Below are 19,470 nucleotides of genomic sequence, written 5' to 3' on the forward strand. Positions count from 1 at the left end.
GTGCCCATACTGCCAGAACAACATTGGACTTCCTAAGACAACATGGCATCTAAACCTACAATGGCCTGCACTCAGTCCGGAATTAAGTCCAATAGAACACCTTTGGGGCGAGATTCAAAGAAGACTGAATGACCTCCAACTAAGGCCGACAACTGTGGCTGGACTCGATCAGGCATTTCGCAGAGTATGGACCCAAGCGCCAACGGCCTTAATCAACCAGCTAATTCATTCCTTGTACAGACGATGTAACGTTTTCATGGATGCCTATGGAGGGAACACTCGATACTGACTTTGGGGTATCTTAATGGTACCATTAAGATAAATATTATGATGATTTTGTTTGTGTGAACTCGAAATGTGATTCCCGAAAATATGTTAACCATAATTGTCAAGTTTGAACTCAATCCTCCTTTTAATTGTTAATTAAAGTGAATGAAAGTGCGTGCTTTCACAAACCTCTATCGTGCGACGTTTCTTTTGGATTTTTAGCCTCCATCAAAGATGAGCACATGCATTCCTTTGTCCGAAGGTTTATGCTGAGCATGATTATAGGTAGACTTGCACAAGTCTCTAAGGTAATAATTAATAGTTTAAACATATAACTCTAACAGACTGGCGTCCTTGACTTGCCTATTTAAGTGATAGAATTACTATACGCCCGTGGACTTAGTCGTCAGTACAGCCTTGGAGCAAGGCTAGATTATAGGGAACAACTCCCCATCATAACATGTACGGATATGCACGTACCCATTACAGAGATAGTTCAGGATTCCCTGTCAAAATGCAGGCTCTTTTCTTTACATATACACCGTCCTGGCCTGGCCTAGCTGGAGCCATGTTAAAGTACCCTTATGTGTTATCTAACTTGCTACTTTTGATACGTGATCTTTGAAACAGCAAACACTAACTGCATATCTGGTGAAGACTTTATATTGATCAAAGACGCCGTGTGCGTCAGGTAGTAAGGTATATGTTTGAAAGACAGGATTGCTATCATTTTCAGCGTCATGCAACACATCCGTTGAAATGCGAGTGGTTAATCACAAATAGCACGCTTTTACAGTTACATGCGTTTAAGTTGTTGGCTGGCCTCGTGTATGTTTAGATAATGTACTAGCCTATGTCTTAAAGAGTTTTGAGTTAAGCAGATTTACATAATGAATAGCTACATATCGATGTGCACTGAATCGTCAATACAATATGCTGCTTGACACTTGTTTCACATATGTTTTATCCATGTGTTGCAAACAGGAGGACAAGTTAATCTCACAAACTGCAGTGTTAACCTACTTGTGTCCAGTTGTTTATTATGAAAAAGTAAACTCTCATGGTTTGTTGCAGATTAGGCGTAACAGATATTTGCGACACATATTTATTTATGGATGAATGGATGATAGGTGTGTAGGTTTGGATAAGTAGGTATGTAGGTTTGGATAAGTAGGTAGGTATGTTTGGATAAGTTGGTAGATTTGGATAATTAGGTAGGTTTGGATAAGTAGGTAGGTAGGTTTGGATAAGTAGGTAGGTTTGGATAAGTAGGGTAGATAGGATTGGATAAGTAGGTATGTAGGTTTGGATAAGTAGGTAGGTATGTTTGGATAAGTTGGTAGGTTTGGATAAGTAGGGACTCGTATTGATCAAATAGTCTTGACCAAATTTAGACCGCATGTGCTGATTATCATCATAATTCATGTTAGATGTAATGGCAGTAGGGGTCATACTAGTTTCAAAATGTTCCAGAACTTACTGAAAAGATGAATGCCTTAATATTTCTACGATTAGATATGACATTCCAATGAAATAAATGACCTTTTCAAGAGCGATGAATATATTTTACGTAGCAGCTACTCATGTCAGGTAGCAGCTACTCATGTCAGGTAGCAACTACTCATGTCAGGTAGCAGCTACTGTCAGGTAGCAGCTACTCATGTCAGGTAGCAACTACTCATGTCAGGTAGCAGCTACTGTCAGGTAGCAGCTACTCATGTCAGGTAGCAGCTACTGTCAGGTAGCAGCTACTCATGTCAGGTAGCAGCTACTCATGTCAGGTAGCAGCTACTGTCAGGTAGCAGCTACTCATGTCAGGTAGCAGCTACTGTCAGGTAGCAGCTACTCATGTCAGGTAGCAGCTACTCATGTCAGGTAGCAACTACTCATGTCAGGTAGCAGCTTCTCATGTCACGTAGCAGCTTCTTATGTCAGGTAGCAGCTACTCATGTCAGGTAGCAGCTACTCATGTCAGGTAGCAGCTACTGTCAGGTAGCAGCTACTCATGTCAGGTAGCAGCTACTCATGTCAGGTAGCAGCTACTCATGTCAGGTAGCAGCTACTCATGTCAGGTAGCAGCTACTCATGTCAGGTAGCAGCTACTCATGTCAGGTAGCAGCTACTGTCAGGTAGCAACTACTCATGTCAGGTAGCAGCTTCTCATGTCAGGTAGCAGCTACTCATGTCAGGTAGCAGCTACTCATGTCAGGTAGCAACTACTCATGTCAGGTAGCAGCTACTGTCAGGTAGCAGCTACTCATGTCAGGTAGCAACTACTCATGTCAGGTAGCAACTACTCATGTCAGGTAGCAGCTACTGTCAGGTAGCAGCTACTCATGTCAGGTAGCAACTACTCATGTCAGGTAGCAACTACTCATGTCAGGTAGCAGCTACTGTCAGGTAGCAGCTACTCATGTCAGGTAGCAACTTCTCATGTCAGGTAGCAACTACTCATGTCAGGTAGCAGCTACTCATGTCAGGTAGGCGTTTCTCATTGGATGATGCATGAATCATTAACGGTGTTTGTAGAGGCTGTTTAAATGTGGACTGTTCTATTCAGCAAAGTACGAAACTGATTTTCATTGATCATATTATTTCCACAGATATTTTGCCTTTCACACTAAATGGATAATCACTTTTAGACAATCGAGACAGGTTATTTTGTGGCATAAATAGAAGAATAGAGGTGACAAATATTTCAATGGATCACTGAATAGACTCGAATGGATAAGTGGTGGCAGAGATGTTCGCGAAAAGTATATGTGTGACATGCATTTAAAACAAGGCATTCTACCTACACCAGATTTAATGTGACAGGTAAATTTGAATGAAACTTTAGTGAATGAGTGGGTTTAGTTTTACACCGCACTCAGCAATATTCCAGCTATATGGCGGCGGTTTGTAAATAATCGAGTCTGGACCAGACAATCCAGTAATCAACAGCATGAGCATCGATCTACGCAATTGGGAACCGATGACATGTGTCAACCAAGCCAGCGAGCCTGACCACCTGCATATACGAATTGACTACAGTCTGAATGGAATTATAGAGATGTCTTGTGATTACTGTTTTATCTGTATTTGTTGATTAGATATTAATGCCATAGTCTATCCTTACAGCACAATAGTATCGATGACTGTTGATCAATTATTTACAGATCAGTTTTGGTGAAATGTACGAATAAACACATTTGGGAAATTTAACCATACCAAAATTTAACTATGTGAAATATCTAACCTAAAATGAGTTGACTTACCATCGAGTGAAGGTAAGAATAGAGGCAGTCTCCTATCTCCTGGTCAGAAACATTTGCCGCATCAAGGATCTGTGTTGTAAAGATGACGTGGATCAGGAGAGGCTTGAATAGGCGTTAAGAATACTATCAATATGAAGTGAATTATAGTTGTCATTTAGACCACACTACCTCTATGTCTAGCCATCAGCCAGTTGTAGAGGTGATAGACATATTCGTGTTGAGATCGTAAGGAGATTGAAACAAAGACCGGAAATGGGTTGTGTGGTCGTCACATTCGTCACCACTCGCACCATTGCTCAACGAAACTGATTTGTTTTTCACTGAATACAATGTCTGAGTATCTATTTGAATTTTTTAAGGGCATTTGAAAGTAATGAACACGAGTCAAAATTGTTTTTATATCAACGTCTTCATTTGTTAAATGAAGTTTGTTCATACTCCGTAATGATACAGAGTTGATATTGACAGGTAGTTGAGAGAAGCCAGAGAAATTGATAGAAGCCTGATATGTTGATAGAAGCCTGATTCATAGATGGTACGGACAGGGAACACTCAAGGGATATAGTTTACTAAGACTAACAACACAAGAAATTACAAAAATGAGTCCCAGACACACAGCAAATGAATGCCCTGGACGCGGTTCATGGCTGCATGGTGTTGGTCCTACCTATACATGTAGGATGGTGGCTCTTATTGGTGATGGGGATGGTCTGATTCTGGGTCTGTTGTTTTGGATGTTAGCACTGCATGGTGGTTTAAATAGTTTCTATGTCGAAGAGATTGTAATGAAGTTAGTTCTATTGAGTTAGTTCGTCATCCAAATAAACTTATCCTTTCTTACTGCTCCAACTTCTAAATGCCTCTCAAAGAAGTTAGTTCTAATTCAACGATTGTTACTAATAGACTAAAACAGAAATAGCGTTACCTTTCTCGTCAAAAGTACTTCTGATGTTTCAATGGCAAAATGAAATCCTTCTAGAGAGGAACGAGTCGCAATTCGGCCTTTTTATACGCTTGGTGCCGTCATAGTCAGTGCTGAAAGGATGCTGTATAGAAGGATAACGTGCAACCAGAGCACCTTGCAGGTGTTGTTCCACGTATCACTGGTCTCATTTACATAGAATATTGATGAGTGTGACGTTAGCAACCCGCAAACATGTCGCCCACGTTCTCGTTCTGAGTCATTACCAATAATACACATGTTTGCCGTAAATTGAGAAAGAATACAGTAAAATACAACGTTAAACTGAGGTATTTCGAATCTGAAATGGTAACAGTAATACGAAAATGTATAACTGTTGAACGTCACAACAATTGGTAAATAAACCATGTTTCACAATTCCTATATTCTTTCCTGCAAAGGTTAGGTTGATATTGAGAAACACCATATTGATTATGAGACTGCACTAGGAAATGTTACAAAATCTGTCAAGCTGGAACAATTTAAATTTTTTTGCTTTCCGATTATCTAAAAACGTGTCCTGATGTTATTATGAAGTTTCAAGTTTCTGGGTTTCTAGTTTCTTGTCAGTTATTAAAAGAAACTAAAACTACTTCAACTTGTTTTTATTTCATATAAACTACATATTCATTTGGGAAATGACTTCAAAAGAGACAATTCAAGGAGAGAAAAACTATTACAATAGTATTGCAATAGTTGGTCGCAATAGACTATCGTTATCCCAATACATGTAGTTGATTCCCCTTCCATAGACACTCCAAATAACTACTACGAGTAATGTTATATTGCAGTTCATACTCTATTATGTTGAGTACAGTGTTGTCTGATATCACATGTACTGATGTGTCATACTCCCGTAGAGCGTACAAACAGGCTTCAGTGGGAGATTCCACACTCAACCTGTATCTACTATGTATGGATGACCTTGTACCAGTGAAAGTTATGTCAGCACATGGTACACTGATACGTAGGTAGGTAGGTATGCATAAGTAGGTATGTAGGTTTGGATAAGTAGGTAGGTAGGTTTGGATAAGTAGGTATGTAGGTTTGGATAAGTAGGTATGTAGGTTTGGATAAGTAGGTACGTAGGTTTGGATAAGTAGGTATGTAGGTTTGGATAGGTAGGTAGGTAGGTTTGGATAAGTAGGTTGTAGGGTAGGTAGGTTTGTTTAAGTAGATAGGTTTGGATAAGTAGGTATGTACGTTTGGATAAGTAGGTAGGTAAGTTTGGATAAGTAGGTTGTAGGGTAGGTAGGTTTGTTTAAGTAGATAGGTTTGGATAATCAGGTAGGTAAGTTTGGATAAGTAGGTAGGTAAGTTTGGATAAGTAGGTAGGTAGGGTAGGTAGGTTTGGATAAGTAGCTATATAGGTTTGGATAAGTAGGTAGGTATGTTTGGATAAGTAGGTAGGTAGGGTGAGTAGGTCTGGATAAGTATGTAGGTTTGGATAAGTAGGTAGATAGGGTGGGTAGGTTTGGATAAGTATGTAGGGTAGGTAGGTTTGGATAAGTAGGTTTGCAGGTTCGGATAGGTAGGTAGGTAGGGTAGGTAGGTTTGGATAAGTAGGTACGTATGTTTGGATAAGTAGGTAGGTAGGTTTGGATAAGTAGGTAGGTTTGGATAAGTAGGTAGGTAGGGTAGGTAGGTTTGGATAAGTAGGTAGGTAGATTTGGATAAGTAGGTAGGTAGGGTAGGTATGTTTGGATAAGTAGGTAGGTAGGGTAGGTATGTTTGGATAAGTAGGTAGGTAGGTTTTGATAAGTAGGTAGGTTTTGATAAGTAGGTAGATAGGTTTGGATAAGTAAGTAGGTTGGATGGGTAGGTTTGGATAATTAGGTAGGTATGTTTGGATAAGTTGGTAGGTTTGGATAAGTAGGGACTCGTATTGATCAAAAAGTAAATAGGTTTGGTTAAATTTAGACCTTGGAGGTGTAGGGATTATATTGATCAATTAGTCCCGACCAAATTTAGACCTTAGGTGCTGATTATAATCATTATCATCGACAAACATGAGAAGCTTGTTTATAATCTTGTAATCAATGTTTTTGACAGTGGGTATACGTAAATTCAATCCAATTTCAAACTACGAGGAAAAAGGAAAATCGGTCGAACCTATGCTAGCCATTTGAAACTCCCATTACACCAGGCTTCACGTCCGGACGTGTCAACAACGCCGAAATAGATCTAGCCGTATCTTCAGCGAGAAGAAGAATCGAATTTCAGCTATACTTTTCGTGTCATAAGTAATGTAACCGAAAGGGCTGATAAGCAATACGTAGGCATTTCAAGGCATTGCTTACATCATGTCGCTGCATTAAATCTGGTTTGACTCGAATGCTCATGTTCTAAAAAGACTATACGACATACCTGTTGTTGTCACGGGATTATGAAGGCGTAAACAACGATGTTTAATCTTTATTTCTGGTATATCATAGACACAACTCGTTATATCACCCGGAAAATGAAGCAACTCTATTATCGCGGTATTGCTATTTTCTTACTATGGCACGCGATACAAGCAGATGACACTGTGAAAGGTTTACTAAGACAAGTAACGAATCTAAAGAGTTTAATCATTAAAAATATTTAGGAATTTCATTCACATTAGTAAAATCATCATGTTTTTAACCCAAACATCTGAAACTTTTATTCATTTGGATACAAGGTAACAATAACGTTACAAAATATTTCTTTCCGCCTTAAAACGTACCAATCACGTTGCTGCCGTGTGTAAAGTGAAGCTGCATAATACGTCACTTCCTGTTATATTTTTAGCACGGAAAATATACAAATGACCTTATAGTTGTCGCAGGATTACTCTTGACGAAGTAAGTTTTGATTCATGTTAGATGTAATGGCCGTAGGGGTCATACTAGTTTCAGAATGTTCCAGAACTTATTGAAAAGATGAATACTTTATTATTTCTACGATTAGATATGACATTCCAATGAAATAAAAGACTTTTTCAAGAGCAATGACTATACAGTATTTTACGTAATTGGCATATGTAAACAACCGATGCGGGGCGTGGTGTTTCTGCTTTCCCGATGTTTTCGCGTGTCGCGATAATAGAGAGCCCGAGATAATAGAGAGTCCCGTATATGTCGCTATTAGTAGAGTAATAAGACTGAAAGCGACATTAAACCCCATGTCACCTCCCCTGGTTAGGAATTATGTCACTCAAAGGCTTAACTAGAGCACATGAGAAACTAATGTTCTTCGACAATTTATTGTTTCTCAATTTTAAAAGAGGAAGATGGAAACTGCTCAACAGATGAAACCTTTCTCCACAGGACTTAATATTTCAGTTGGTGGGCCTGGGAAAATTACTTCTCGTGTGAGATTGTCTGTAAAATACAAAAAGTTGGCACTACGGCTGGTATTTACGGTTATGAATAGATTGTCGCAGTATGCGACAGCTGTTGTGTGATATACACCTATACGTGTAAGATGGTGGCTCTTATTGGTGATGGGGCTGGTCTGATTCTGGGTCCGTTGTTTTGGATGGTAGCACTGGTTTTGATGGTGGTGCTCCGTTCGGGGAGGTGGAGATGGCCTTGAGTTTGGTTTATCTCCTTGTCGAGGTCTGATTGGTGGCATCATCAGAAAACAATGCGACCTAACCTTTCCCCACAGAACACGTCTTAGAAATATTGGGAGATTTTCATATACACATGTAACGTTTCAAGGTTATTTCTATCTACACCTACAATCATATACACAAAGACAAATGAAGCACAAGCAACAAGATCCCATTATATTACTATTAGCTATTGTTTATGAAAAAATGTATGTGTAATAAAATAATACTGTTGACCATATACATTGTACTTGATATTGTCTTGACAAATGTTTGGAAGCCATATTTTTATAATTATTTTCATTTCCAATTCGAGCAAACAAATTACAGTTGCGACTCTGAGAAACTGAGATGATGCATTTAAACGTAATACATTTTCTCTGTCAAGTATTTCCTAACTTTATAATGATAATTCAAGTGAAAAGAAAGATTTATCAGTTGATTATACTTAAATTATTATATTTTTCAAGCAGAAAATTTAAATAGTTTCTATGTTGAAGAGATTGTAATGAAGTTAGTTCTATTAAAGGTCACATGCAACGTAAAACACAACTTTGCAGATTCTGATACCTTTCGGTATGGACTTACCGAAAAAAAGCGTCAAAAATGCAAATTCAACTTATAAAGTTGAAAATAACGCGATGAAAAAAACCGCGCGAAATCGGAGTTCAAACGTTTCACTAATTTTCCCCAGACGTTTCTGGGGAATACGGGTTTCAACAGCTGGCTGCGCTCATAGCACGTGCGCAGTGAAATAGGTTCGCGCAACTTGGAAGCGGGCTGTCTGGTGAATACTCGGTGAAGGCTTTGGTGTGAGCTAGTTTCATAATGTTTTGTTGATATCTCACAGGCGCGAGCTTTTTGTATGTTATGACAGTAAATAAACTGTTTATATAATTTCATTTGTCTATTTCACCACACGTTCTTCTTACCGAGTCACTTTCTCAGTTCGATACTTAAAAGCAATGTCATTATTTAGAGTTGACACGATTTCTAACTGTGATATAGATATGTCGCTGTCACAGACAAAACTCAATGTCTTGTTTTATTGACACCAGTGTGTCTGCCTGCCTGTCTGCTAATGACAATATTCAATACACAACTGCGATCACTGACCACATGCAATTTGAACTTAACACCAATCAGGCTATACACCATAAACAAAACGCATTGATTTATGGCCCGAGTTCAGTCTCTGTCACATTATGTAATTACACAGACAGGCAGGTGTGATACTTGAACACATGACATGTTATGATGTCTGTTGATTGCAAAATGTTATACACAAAAAATGAGCATGTATTTACAAAACCCAACTTTCTATATATACACACACAATGACCCGTGAAGGCGGCATCTGCTAATGAACCAGCCGTTACACTTGAGTGCACACCCACCCGCTCTGACTGGGTTCGGTATCCCGGCTGCTTCGTTTCGAGGGAGGTAAACCCAAGTACAAAATATTGCACTTTTGATTTGCGATTATACGCTTATAGTTTTGTTTATTTGTTTTTTCATAATCAGCAATGCATATTATATGTCATGAAGAAGTGATAATTGTGTTTTAATTATGTTTGATTTTTGGGTTGCATGTGACCTTTAAGCTAGATCTTCATTCATATAAAGTTATCCTTTCTTACTGCTCCAACTTCTAAATGCCTCTCATAGAGATTGTTACTAATAGACTAAAACAGAAATAGCGTTACCTTTCTTGTCAAAAGTACTTCTGATGTTTGGGCATAAACGAACGATGGGTGTATTTGGTATGTACTACCATGTGTAACCTGCATACGTCGATACAGTAGAGTAATAACACTGAAAGCAACATTTGGTAGATTTGGATAAGTAGGTATGTAGGTTTGGATAAGTAGGTAGGTAGGTATGCATAAGTAGGTATGTAGGTTTGGATAAGTAGGTATGTAGGTTTGGATAAGTAGGTAGGTAGGTATGCATAAGTAGGTATGTAGGTTTGGATAAGTAGGTATGTAGGTTTGGATAAGTAGGTAAGTAGAGTTTGATTAGTAGGTATGTAGGTTTGGATAAGTAGGTAAGTAGGTTTGGATAAGGAGGTTGTAGGGTAGGTAGGTTTGTTTAAGTAGATAGGTTTGGATAAGTAGGTATGTAGGTTTGGATAATCAGGTAGGTAAGTTTGGATAAGTAGGTAGGTAAGTTTGGATAAGTAGGTAGGTAGGGTAGGTAGGTTTGGATAAGTAGCTATATAGGTTTGGATAAGTAGGTAGGTTTGTTTGGATAAGTAGGTAGGTAGGGTGGGTAGGTTTGGATAAGTAGGTAGGTTTGGATAAGTAGGTAGATAGGGTAGGTAGGTTTGGATAAGTAGGTAGGTTTGGATAAGTAGGTAGGTAGGTAGGTTTGGATAAGTAGGTGTGTAAGTTCGGATAGGTAGGTAGGTAGGGTAGGTAGGTTTGGATAAGTAGGTAGGTATGTTTGGATAAGTAGGTAGGTGGGTTTGGATAAGTAGGTAGATAGGTTTGGATAAGTAGGTAGGTAGGATGGGTAGGTTTGGATAAGTAGGTAGGTAGGTTTGGATAAGTTGGTAGGTTTGGATAAGTAGGGACTCGTATTAATCAAATAGTCCTGACCAAATTTAGACCTTAGGTGCTGATTATCATCATTATCATCGACAAACTTGAGAAGCTTGTATAATCTTGTAATCAATGTTTTTGACATCTGAGAATACAGGTTAAGTGCAGTGGGTATACGTAAATTCAATCCAATTTCAAACTACGAGGAAAAAGGGAAAATCGGTCGAACCTATGCTAGCCATTTGATACCCCCATTACACCAGGCTTCACGTCCGGACGTGTCAACAACGCCGAAATAGAGCTAGCCGTATCTTCAGCGAGAAGTAGAATCGAATTTCAGCTATACTTTTCGTGTCATAGGTAATGTAACCGAAAGGGCTAATAAGCAATACGTAGGCATTTCAAGGCATTGTTTACATCATGTCGCTGCATTAAATCTGATTTGACTCGAATGCTCATGTTCTAAAGCGACTAGACTATACGACATACCTGTTGTTGACAGGGCGTAAACAACGATGGGTATATCTGTTATATATCATTGGACCCTCTATTATCGCGGTAGTTAAGGTTGTCGCCATCGGGATTATGAACGGCTACTGACGTTTAGCATTTTATATATATTTTCAGTTGACTGATGTTTAATCTTTATTTCTGTTGCAAATAATGTGGCACATAGTCGCCATTCGTTTAATACCATTGCGGCAATTGCGATTGTCTCGTTTCACCCGGAAAATGAAGCAACTCTCTATTATCGCGGTATTGCTATTTTCTTACTGTGGCACGCGGTACAAGCTGATGACACTGTGAAACGTTTACTAAGACAAGTACCGAATCTAAATAGTTTCATCATTAAAACATATTTAGGAATTTCATTCACATTAGTAATATCATCATGTTTTTAACCCAAACATCTGAAACTTCTATTCATTTGGATACAAGGTAACAATAACGTTACAAGATATTGTTTTTCCGCCTTAAAACGTACCAAACAAGTTGCTGCCGTGTGTAAAGTGAAGTTGCAATACGTCACTTCCTGTTATATGTTTAGCACGGAAAATATGCAAATGACCTTATAGTTGTTGCAGGATTACTCTTGACGAAGCCACAGCTGTTGTGTGATTTTACATTTGACGGAAAGTAACGCAGCTTCGCACTCATTATATATTTGATGTTGGTCTGCAGGATCATTTATATTTAGGGAGCCAATTACGGTTTTTGCTGAGCACGTCGATCAGGTAGAAGTCACGCATGTGAGGTAGAAGTTACGCATGTGAGGTGGAAGATACGCATATGATTTAGAAGATACGCATGTGAGGTAGAAGTCAAGCATGTGAGGTAGAAGTCAAGCATGTGAGGTAGAAGTTATGCATGTGAGGTAGAAGTCACGCATGTGAGGTAGAAGTCATGCATGTGAGGTAGAAGTCATGCATGTGAGGTAGAAGTCATGCATGTGAGGTAGATGTCAAGCATGTGAGGTAGAAGTTATGCATGTGAGGTAGAAGTCATGCATGTGAGGTAGAAGTCATGCATGTGAGGTAGAAGTTACGCATGTGAGGTAGAAGTCATGCATGTGAGGTAGAAGTCATGCATGTGAGGTAGAAGTTATGCATGTGAGGTAGATGTCAAGCATGTGAGGTAGAAGTTATGCATGTGAGGTAGAAGTTATGCATGTGAGTAGAAGTTATGCATGTAGAAGTCATGCGTGTGAGGTAGAAGTCAAGCATGTGAGGCAGACGTCATGCATGTGAGGTAGAAGTTATGCATGTGAGGTAGAAGTCACGCATGTGAGGTAGAAGTCACGCACGTGAGGTAGGAGTCATGCATGTGAGGTAGAAGTCACGCATGTGAGGTAGAAGTTATGCATGTGAGGTAGAAGTTATGCATGTGAGGTAGAAGTCACGCATGTGAGGTAGAAGTTATGCATGTGAGGTAGAAGTCATGCATGTGAGGTAGAAGTTATGCATGTGAGGTAGAAGTTATGCATGTGAGGTAGAAGTTATGCATGTGAGGTAGAAGTTACGCATGTGAGGTAGAAGTCATGCATGTGAGGTAGAAGTCATGCATGTGAGGTAGAAGTTATGCATTTGAGGTAGAATTCACGCGACAAGCATGTGAGGTAGAAGTTATGCATGTGAGGTAGAAGTCATCCATGTGAGGTAGAAGTCACGCATGTGAGGTAGAAGTCAAGCATGTGAGGTAGAAGTCATGCATGTGAGGTAGAAGTCATGCATGTGAGGTAGAAGTTATGCATGTGAGGTAGAAGTCATGCATGTGAGGTAGAAGTTATGCATGTAAGGTAGAAGTTATGCATGTAGAAGTCATGCGTGTGAGGTAGAAGTCAAGCATGTGAGGCAGACGTCATGCATGTGAGGTAGAAGTTATGCATGTGAGGTAGAAGTCACGCATGTGAGGTAGAAGTCACGCACGTGAGGTAGGAGTCATGCATGTGAGGTAGAAGTCACGCATGTGAGGTAGAAGTCATGCATGTGAGGTAGAAGTTATGCATTTGAGGTAGAAGTCATGCATGTGAGGTAGAAGTTATGCATGTAAGGTAGAAGTTATGCATGTAGAAGTCATGCGTGTGAGGTAGAAGTCAAGCATGTGAGGTAGAAGTCATGCATGTGAGGTAGAAGTCATGCATGTGAGGTAGATGTCATGCATGTGAGGTAGAAGTTATGCATGTAAGGTAGAAGTCACGCATGTGAGGTAGAAGTCATGCATGTGAGGTAGAAGTCAAGCATGTGAGGTAGAAGTCACGCATGTGAGGTAGAAGTTATGCATGTGAGGTAGAAGTCATGCATGTGAGGTAGAAGTTATGCATGTAAGGTAGAAGTTATGCATGTAGAAGTCATGCGTGTGAGGTAGAAGTCAAGCATGTGAGGCAGACGTCATGCATGTGAGGTAGAAGTTATGCATGTGAGGTAGAAGTCACGCATGTGAGGTAGAAGTCACGCACGTGAGGTAGGAGTCATGCATGTGAGGTAGAAGTCACGCATGTGAGGTAGAAGTCATGCATGTGAGGTAGAAGTTATGCATTTGAGGTAGAATTCACGCGACAAGCATGTGAGGTAGAAGTTATGCATGTGAGGTAGAAGTCATCCATGTGAGGTAGAAGTCACGCATGTGAGGTAGAAGTTATGCTTGTGAGGTAGAAGTCATGCATGTGAGGTAGAAGTTATGCATGTGAGGTAGAAGTTATGCATGTGAGGTAGAAGTCATGCATGTGAGGTAGAAGTTATGCATGTGAGGTAGAAGTTATGCATGTGAGGTAGAAGTTATGCGTGTGAGGTAGAAGTTATGCATGTGAGGTAGAAGTTATGCATGTGAGGTAGAAGTTACGCATGTGAGGTAGAAGTCATGCATGTGAGGTAGAAGTTATGCATGTGAGGTAGAAGTCACGCGACATGCATGAGGTAGAAGTCACGCATGTGAGGTAGAAGTTATGCATGTGAGGTAGAAGTCATGCATGTGAGGTAGAAGTTATGCATGTGAGGTAGAAGTCATGCATGTGAGGTAGAAGTTATGCATGTGAGGTAGAAGTTATGCATGTGAGGTAGAAGTTATGCATGTGAGGTAGAAGTCACGCGACATGCATGAGGTAGAAGTCACGCATGTGAGGTAGAAGTTATGCATGTGAAGTAGAAGTCACGCGACATGCATGTGAGGTAGAAGTCACGCATGTGAGGTAGAAGTTATGCATGTGAGGTAGAAGTCACGCATGTGAGGTTGAAGTTATTCATGTGAGGTAGAAGTCAAGCCAGTAAGGTAGAAGTTATGCATGTGAGGTAGACGTCACGCATGTGAGGTAGAAGTTATGCATGTGAAGTAGAAGTCAAGCCAGTAAGGTAGAAGTCAAGCATGTGAGGTAGAAGTCAAGCATGTGAGGTATTAGTCAAGCATGTGAGGTATTAGTCTCGCATGTGAGGTAGAAGTCAAGCTTGTGGGGTAGAAGTCACGCATGTCAAGTAGCAGCTACGCATAGGAGGTAGACGTTACTCATTGGATGATGCATGAATCATTAACGGTGTTTGTAGAGGCTGTTTAAATGTGGACTGTTCTATTCAGCAAAGTACGAAACTGATTTTCATTGATCATATTATTTCCACAGATATTTTGCCTTTCACACTAAATGGATAATCACTTTGGACAATCGAGACAGGTTATTTTGTGGCGTAAATAGAAGAATAGAGGTGAAACATATTTGAATGGATCACTGTATAGACTCGAAGTGGTGGCAGAGATGTTCGCGAAAAGTATATGTTTGACATACATTTAAGATAAGACATTCTACCTACATTAACACCAGATCTAACGTGACAGGTAAAGTTGAATGTAACTTAAGTGAATGAGTGAGTTTAGTTTTACACCGCACTCAGCAATATTCCAGCTATATGGCGGCGGTTTGTAAATAATCGAGTCTGGACCAGACAATCCTGTAATCAACAGCATGAGCATCGATCTACGCAATTGGGAACCGATGACATGTGTCAACCAAGCCAGCGAGCCTGACCACCTGCATATACGAATTGACCACAGTCTGAATGGAATTATAGAGATGTCTTGTGATTACTGTTTTATCTGTATTTGTTGATTAGATATTAATGCCATAGTCTATCCTTACAGCACAATAGTATCGATGACTGTTGATCAATTATTTACAGATCAGTTTTGGTGAAATGTACGAATAAACACATTTGGGAAATTTAACCATACCAAAATTTATGTGAAATATGTGAAATATCTAACCTAAAATGAGTTGACTTACCATCGAGTGAAGGTAAGAATAGAGGCAGTCTCCTATCTCCTGGTCAGAAACAGTTGCCGCATCAAGAATCTGTGTTGTAAAGATGACGTGGATCAGGAGAGGCTTCAACAGGCGTCAAAATACTACCAATATGAAGTGAATTATAGTTGTCTTTTAGACCACACTACCTGTATGTCTAGCCATCAGCCAGTTGTAGAGGTGATAGACATATTCGTGTTGAGATCGTAAGGAGATCGAAACAATGACCGGAAATGGGTTGTATGGTCGTCACATTCGTCACCACTCGCACCATTGCTCAACGAAACTGATTTGTTTTTCACTGAATACAATGTCTGAGTATCTATTTGGATTTTTTTAAGGGCATTTGGAAGTAATGAACACGAGTCAAAGTTGTTTTTATATCAACATCATTTGTTAAATGAATTTTTTTTCATACTCCGTAATGATACAGAGTTGATATGGACAGGTAGTTTATAGAAGCCAGAGAAGTTGATAGAAGCCTGATATGTTGATAGAAGCCTGATTCATAGATGGTACGGACAGGGAACACTCAAGGGATATAGTTTACTAAGACAGCAGTTTACTAACAACACAAGCAATTACAAAAATGAGTCCCAGACACACAGCAAATGAATGCCCTGGACGCGGTTCATGGCTGTATGGTGTTGGTCCTACCTATACGTGTAGGATGGTGGCTCTGATTCTGGGTCTGTTGTTTTGGATGGTAGTACTGGTGGTTTTGATGTCTAGGCTGCTGGGGTAACCATTCAGGGAGGTGGAGGTGGCCTTGAAATTGGTTTATCTCCTTGTCAAGGTCTGATTGATGGCATCATCAGAAAACAATGCGACCTAACCTTTCCCTACTGAACATGTTTTAGAAATATTGGGAGATTTTCATACATACATATTGCTCTGTAACGTTTCAAGGTTATTTCTATCTACACCTACAATCATTTACACAAAGACAAATGAAGCACAAGCAACAATATCCCATTATATTACTATTAGCTATTGTTTATGAAAAAATGTATGTGTAATAAAATAATACTGGTTACTGTATACTTGATATTGTCTTGACAAAAGTTTGGAGTTTATCACAGATGAAGCCATATCTTTATAATTATTTTCATTTCCAATTCGAGCAAACAAATTACAGTTGCGACTCTGAGAAACTGAGATGATGCATTTAAACGTAATACATTTTCTCTGTCAAGTATTTCCTAACTTTATAATGATATTTCAAGTGAAAAGAAAGATTTATCAGTTGATTAAATAATTATATTTTTCAAGCAGAAAATTTAAATAGTTTCTATGTCGAAGAGATTGTAATGAAGTTAGTTCTATTGAGTTAGTTCTTCATCCATATAAAGTTATCCTTTCTTACTGCTCCAACTTCTAAATGCCTCTCAAAGAAGTTAGTTCTAATTCAACGATTGTTACTAATAGACTAAAACAGAAATAGCGTTACCTTTCTCGTCAAAAGTACTTCTGATGTTTCAATGGCAAAATGAAATCCTTCTTGAGAGGAACGAGTCGCAATTCGGCCTTTTTATACGCTTGGTGCCGTCATAGTCAGTGCTGAAAGGATGCTGTACAGAAGGATAACGAGCAAACAGAGCACCTTGCAGGTGTTGTTCCACCTATTACTTTGCTCACAGGATCACTAGTCAGATCTGATTGCAATGTTTCCAGGCACATCAGGACGTCAGGTCCGGCTTGGCAAAATTTCACATCTTTAAAGGATGACTAGTATGTTAGGAACATACATTTCTTGGTGTCTTTAAGATAAATTCAATCATTACTTGGAACGAGCCTATAGTGCCGGTGCTTATGCTCTCTCTCTCTCTCTCTCTCTCTCTCTCTCTCTCTCTCTCTCTCTCTCTCTCTCTCTCTCTCTCTCTCTCTCTCTCTCTCTCTCTCTCTCTCTCTCTCTCTCTCTCTCTCTCTCTCTCTCTCTCTCTCTCTCTCTCTCTCTCTCCTGTTGACTACAGTGTTGTCTGATATCACATGTAGATGTGCCATTTTCCCGTATACCGTACAAACAGACTTCAATGAGACCTTCCGCAGTTGACCTATATGTATTGTGTTCTGTGTTGGATGACCTCGTACGAGTGAAAGTTATGTCAGCATATGGTACACTGATACGACTATTCCCCGGGATTGCAAGGTTCGAAGTACCTCACGGTGCAATATTGATCTGCATTGTCCGATAGTGTTTATATTACGTTTTATGTGACACATAACGATCAGTGTATTGCACATTTACAGACATCAGTAATGCTCAGCTCAGTACTATTGATCCCGACAGGAGTGATTCTTACTACTGGTAATGATATTTTAATTGTCGATTACAAAACAAGGTACGTTGGTTGTTTGGATGGTTAGTTGGTTGTTTAACGCCACACTCAGCAATATTCCAGCTATATGGTGGGGGTCTGTAAATAATAGAGTCTGGACCAGACAATACAGGATCAACATCATGGACATCGTTCTACGCAATTGGGATATGATGACAGGTGTCAACCAAGTCAGCGAGCCTGACCACCCGATCCCGTTAGTCGCTTCTTAAGACAAGCTTGGGTTACTGAAGATCAATTCTAATCCGGATCTTCACGGGTTACAAGTACACTCTCACTGTTCAACGCATAAACTAGGAAGTTGCGTTATCGTGATCTTCGATTGTTGTTTAACACCGCACCTTTAAACGTATAATGACGGTCTGAAAACAATCGAGTCTGTACTAGACAATTCCGTGATTGACATGAGCATCGAACTACGTGGTTGACGTACGATTACATGCCTTGATGGGAGATGGGGTGTTTACCAAAATTATTAGTATATAGGTTATTCATTATTAAAATTCAAATGCGAACATTAACACATCCAGCTTTGGAACTTGTTAGTAATATAATTAAAATGCAGAACTGGCAAACAATTTCAGAAACAAATTCTCCAAATTTCCAAGTGAAATCACTGACAGTGTTTTGCACTGCTGAAAAGTATAATATAGTAAAGCACATAGATTCAGTCAGCAGTCTCTAACCTACCTAGTTAACTTTTAATTGGCTGAATCATTACATATATCAAAGTGTATGATTTAAGACTTATATTAGATCTGCTTTAATATCCCAGTGATTATCATCCTCTAAATGATGTCAATATATAGCAAATATATTCTCTGATACTGGCCTGGCTTCAAAACCATGAAAACTATAGTACTGAGGACGGTTTTATTGTTAAAAGTTGCCCTTAATTCAACAGTTCACGAACATATAGTCTAATGTACACCTGTCTAAAATCAATGTTACTCAGGAGGGGCTTTATTGTTAAAAGTTGCCCTCAATTAAACAGTTCACAAACATATAGTCTAATGTACACTTGTCTAAATCATTCCTCCTCATATTTTCTGTGCTTTTTCATTGTGATGTCTTAACATGATTACACTGTGTATATTTATATAGTCAGTGTTATCTAATAGTGTGTTTAACCTTTATATTGAGCAATTTATAGGTATATGTGTATATATTTGTACGTTGATAATTTCACCAAACAGTGAGTGAGTTAAAATGTAACATCATATTTCAGCGATATCGTGACGATTTACCTAATATGGATGTTTATTATTTTTTCATAAACATTTTTTTAATGATAAGGATATGGACACTTATTCATGTTCATGCAAAATGAATCCGACACCTTATGGCCATTGTGGTGGCGCGTGGTCCTGTGCTTAAAGCTCAGGTCACAAATCGGTGAAGTTAAGCAGCGTCGAGCTCGGAGAGTCCTTGGATGGGTGACCGTGTTTGGCAGCTTGACTCCTGAGAGTTTCTAGGACTTGAGTCCTGCCCAACAACGAAACACATGTGGTCTCACCTTAGGCAAGTGAGTTTGTTCAAAATTGTCTCTGTTCACCCAGCAGGAAAATGGGTACCCGGTCGAAAAAAGTCATATGACTATAACCTTCTAGCGCCTAACAGGCAGCTTGGGTTATCCGGGGTAATAATGGCCTTGGATTGTTAGCGCTATGAGCATACCTAGTGTGGAGTTTGGCGCTATATAAATGGACACATTATTATTATTATTATTATTATTATTAT

The sequence above is a fragment of the Haliotis rubra genome, unplaced genomic scaffold, assembly GCF_003918875.1.
Source record: "Haliotis rubra isolate DU_JTF1 unplaced genomic scaffold, ASM391887v1 Scf13, whole genome shotgun sequence".
Lineage (NCBI taxonomy): Eukaryota > Metazoa > Mollusca > Gastropoda > Lepetellida > Haliotidae > Haliotis > Haliotis rubra.